Source organism: Elephantulus edwardii, unplaced genomic scaffold (genome assembly GCF_000299155.1).
Source record: "Elephantulus edwardii isolate Elephantulus edwardi_28Jun2011 unplaced genomic scaffold, EleEdw1.0 scaffold00124, whole genome shotgun sequence".
NCBI classification, from domain to species: Eukaryota; Metazoa; Chordata; class Mammalia; order Macroscelidea; family Macroscelididae; genus Elephantulus; species Elephantulus edwardii.
Window position 1 is genome coordinate 3,299,512 of NW_006399874.1, and position 4,989 is coordinate 3,304,500.

Sequence of the window (4,989 nt, forward strand, 5' to 3'; positions counted from 1 at the left end):
AGAAAAACGTGCCTGCCTGGGTCATAGCAACCAGCTGCTCACCAGTCTCTACACCACCAGCCTGCATCACCCACAATCCCCATCTAGCTGTGCCACAGTGTTCGTCTACTGGATCCTGGCCTATAATTCACCAATGTCTCCAAAAGCAGCCCACATACCTCTGGCCATGTGACTCATTCCCCTGACGGGTCTGGGTCTCTGGGAGACCTTTTAACAAATCTGAATCCAAAGGCCATAGAAGAAGTGGGGAACTGAGCCACAGATGGAGCTATTTGTGTCAGATAGTTAGGCATTTGGGACTACATTGACCTCAGACTTCTCATAAATAGTCTGATATTAATTTTAGTAGGAGAAATTATGAAAATAAGAGCTCTACTAATCCATAATATTTTCTTGCCTGTAATATTATGGAAACAACATCAAACCTTTCTGACTTTGGCCCTGGGTAACATTCTTTAGCTTTGCAGCTGAGCACAAAATGTTCTGTGCCAATCAGATACCCTCAAAATTATTCTTATTTTACCATCCTTAGTCACTGTCCAGCTCTTTGATGCATAGCAAGTAATTTTATGAAATAAAATTGAAATGGAAAATGCTTATTCTTCTAGGTTGTCACAATCTTGTTTCTAGAAACTGAGGAGGATCTGAGGGATTTGCTGTAGAGAGTCAAGGACTGCTATCTTCAATATGGATTGATGTTCAGCATCAAGAAAACAGATTCTCACCACTGAGCCTATTGGCACTGTGCTAGATCTAGAAGAAATTGAGATTGTTAACAATCTTAGCTTGCTTGATTCCACAACCAACTCTCTTGACACCAACATTCAGAAAATCAAATTGCATTAGGGAAATCTGTTGTTAGGGACCACTCTAGAGTGCTAAAGAGCAACGTTATTAGCTATGGAGACTAAAGTGTACCTGATGCAGGGTCTTTGCAATTACTTGTTATGCATAAGAGAGCTGGACAAAGAAGGCAGACGAAGGATGGACATCTTTGAATTGTGGAGCTGGAGAGGATTATTGAACATTCCATGGACTGCCAAGAGAACAAACAGGTTTGTCCTACAGTGGGTTAAACCAAGGAACAATCCTTAGAGGTGAGGATTTAGAAACTCCATCTCACATACTGCCATGTTGCCAGGAGGGACCAGTCCTTGGAGAAGGACATCTTGCTTGGAAGTTTGGTGCGGCAAGGAAAAAGAGGAAGACCCTGGATGACATTAATTGCTCCAGTAACTGAGATTGACAATTGGTCTATATGGATTATTATTTCTTAAAGCACAGCTGTGAACATTTGTTTTTACAAATGAATTTTTTATATCAACATAAATACAGATATCATTTAATATGCATTCTATGAAATAGTATTCAGTATGATTTGGCCATTCCACCAATACTATTTAAAGCCTATTAGGAGTAGATTGTAGTCATTTTTGCCATGGCTGATGGCAGTGCTGTTGTTGATACAGCTAGCCAGTAGGTATCAGGGATATAAGTACTAGTAGAAGATAGGGTTGAGAGAGTACTGCAGGAGATGTGTGAGAGGAGGTGAGCAAGCAAGGAGCAGAGTGCACTTAGCTCCAACTACTGTTCTACTTGTCAGCCAACTAGACAAAGCCTCAGTGTCCTCTCCCTGACTTATGTCCTCTCCTTCACCTACCCACTATTGCCCACCCATGGTGTAGTGTTACAGGACTCTGAGTTTGAATTCTTAAAACCATTAGTGGGGAATGATAATCAATAGGAGAGCTGCTTTATGGTTAAAAAAAAAAAGAAAAAGAAGGAAGCAAGCAAATGGGGCCACACAGGTACACAGTCATCTGTTGTGTAAATGGACTTTAAGTGATACTTGTCTGCATCTACTAAGTCAGAGTGCAAGCACTTACCTTCCCCTTGACATGGTCAGCTAAGACTTTGGTGACATAACACAATTCCACATTTTATAGTTGAATTTACAAGCACCTGCATTCCCATCTACCACCATGGTTTATGAGGATTCATAAGGTGAAATTTACAAGTTGTCCTTGGAAAGTACAGGGGAATATAACGAGCATATAAAGATGTATCAATGTAAATAAATTTGAAAACTCAAAGTGATTTAACAAATGTAACTATAAAAAGAAGCACTCCCATAAAATGCAGCCTTATGATCTAAGAGTTGACTTAGAGTTTTAATCTATGAAAAGGGCCAAACAACAAAGAGGAATGTTTGTAGTGTATACCTAATATCAAGTACTATGCTATCCAAGATTCTTTTTCATACTATAAGGGGGAAAACTAACTATTATTTCTCTAATTGATGAGATTTTGTTGTTGTTTTGTTAAGTGCCGCCGAGTAATAGGTGACTCATAGCATATGAATGAAAGACCTGAACACTTGTATAACTTTGATCGTTTCTCCAAGTTCATACGGTTTCGGGAGGCAAGCTATCTCAGAAGTGGAGGCCACTCCTGCTTCCAAGCTTGTTTTAATTGGGGAGCTCCACGAAACACTGTTTATCATGGGTGACCATTATCGCATTTGATACATCACAGTGTTCAGCATCACAGCAATCACGAGTTTACCTCTGAACAATAAATGGACAAACCAGTACTATATGCATCATCTGCAACTCATAGCAATCCTGTGCACAAGAGCTCTGAAACTTGCCCTATCTTGATCCAATTTCATTGTCTTTTACACCTCTACCCCTTTATGATAGTCACTGTGTCAATCCATTTCTTCTGGGGTCATCTTTTTCTGTGCTGTCCCTTCACCCTCCCATGTCCTTCTCCAAGGACTGGTCACTCCTCACAACATGTGTGTGAGACAGAGCTTCAAAATCCTGGCCTCCAAGGAGCAGTTTTATTTCACTCTATCTAGGACAGACCTGTTTATTCTCTTGGCAGTCCATGGTATGTTCAATAATCCTCTCCAGCACCACAACTCAATGGTATAGATGCTTCTTCTATCATCCTTAGTCATTCTCCAACTCTCCATGCACAGCAAGTAACTGCAAAGACAGTGGCCTGGATTACATGCATCTTAGTATCTAGACTGACACTGTACGTCTTTAGCACTCTGGAGAGGTCTATAACAACACATTTTCATAATTTGTTGTTGGGTTTTTTTTTTAATTTTCTGACTGCTAGTGCCAGTAGTGTTGATTGTGAAACTGAGCAAGCTGAAATTGCTAACAATCTCAATTTCTTCTCCATCTATCAGGGTGCTGCCAATTGGGTCAGTGGTAGAAATCTTTGTTTTCTTGATATTGAGCTTCAATCTATATTGAAGATGGCAGTCCTTGACATTCTGCAGCAAATGCTTCAGATCTTCCTCAGTTTCAGGAAGCAAGGTTTTATTTTTTTAATAATGCTGGTTGTTGATGAGTCTTCCTCCAAACCTGATACCACATTGTTCATCATAAAGTCCAGCCTCCTGAATGATCGGTTCTGCATATTGATGGAAATGGTATGAAGACCAGATGCATCCCTGATGCACTCTTTCCTTAATTTTGAACCATGCAGTTTTTCCTTTCTCTGATCTGATGACTGCTTCTTGGTCCTAGCATGGGTTTCTCGTGAGCACAATAAGGTGCTCTGGGATTCCCATTCTTCTCAAGGTTAGCCACAATTTGCTGTGGTGCACATGGTCAAATGCCTTTACAGAGTCAATGATACACAGATAGAGATCTCTCTGGTACTCTGTTTTTTGCCAAAATCCATCAAATATTGATTATGATGTACCTACTGCCACAACTTCATCTCACATCATCTGTATTACTTGTAGTTTTCTATTAATTAATTGTTCTGGTAATTTTTTTAGATACTCTTCAGCAAGATTTTGCTTGTGTGTGATATTAGTGGTATTCTTTGATAATTTCAACATTTTGTCAGATCATCTTTTTCTTTGGAATGGGAATAAATATGAAGGCCTGAGCCAACATATCAAGGGTTGCCTTGAGGGAGGGGGAATGGAGTGCTTGTTTGGGGAGGCAGGAAATGGAAGAAGAGAGAAGGAAGCAGATGCTACTGAGTGGGCCAGGAGGAGAAGACCAAGACACATGAGCCAAAGTGAGGATGGGAGGGTGGGGCAGGGGATGGACATACACATCAACACTGAATCTGTTGATTATTTTTGTCATAAGAAGTGTCTTCATCTACTCTTTTGGGTAGAATACTTCTCTGTCAGATATTATTCTAAAGCTGAGCCTCAAAATTAAGAAAGACTAGGAAGAAGGATTGACTATCCACTTCTGAAAAAATTGTTATGTGCCATTGAGTCATTTGATACTCATAGTGACCCTAACTACAACAGTACTAAACACTACCCTACTGTGAGCCAGTCTTACTGACTCTGACACATCTACTCTCATTACCTCAGTTATTGTGTTAATCCATTTTATGTGGGATCTTCCTTTCCTATGCTGTCCCATCACCCCCTTTCAAGTATGTCATCCTTCTCCAGGGACTGGTCCCTCCTGGCCACGTGTTCAAATTATGTGAGATGGAGCTTCAAAATCCTTGCCTTCAAGGAGAAACTTGGGCCTTGGAAAAACTTATGTACAATAGAGCACTCTTAGACTAGAAGTTATGGCACTGAAGGCTGAGCCCTCCTGTTCAAAAACACAAAGGAAGAGAAATAGAAGCAAGCAAATACTAGTGTTTGGAACTTGGAATGAGAGAAGAATGAATGTAGGAAAATTGGATATTGTTAAGAAAGAAAGAAAAGGAATGGATAAATATTGACATTGGAGAAATGAGATGGATTGGTATGTGGCATTTTGAATCAGACAATCAATCATATGATCTTGCTTTTGTTGTTGCTATGTGCCGTCGAGTCGCTTGCGATCTAGCAACCAGAAATTTAAATGTGAGGTAAAATCAAGTTGCATTCACAGTTATAAAGATCATTTCTAGTTCCATCTTGAAATACAATGTTGTTAGCAACAGGTTAGCATCCATATGTATACAAGGAAGACCTGTTAATGCCACTCTCATTCGAATATA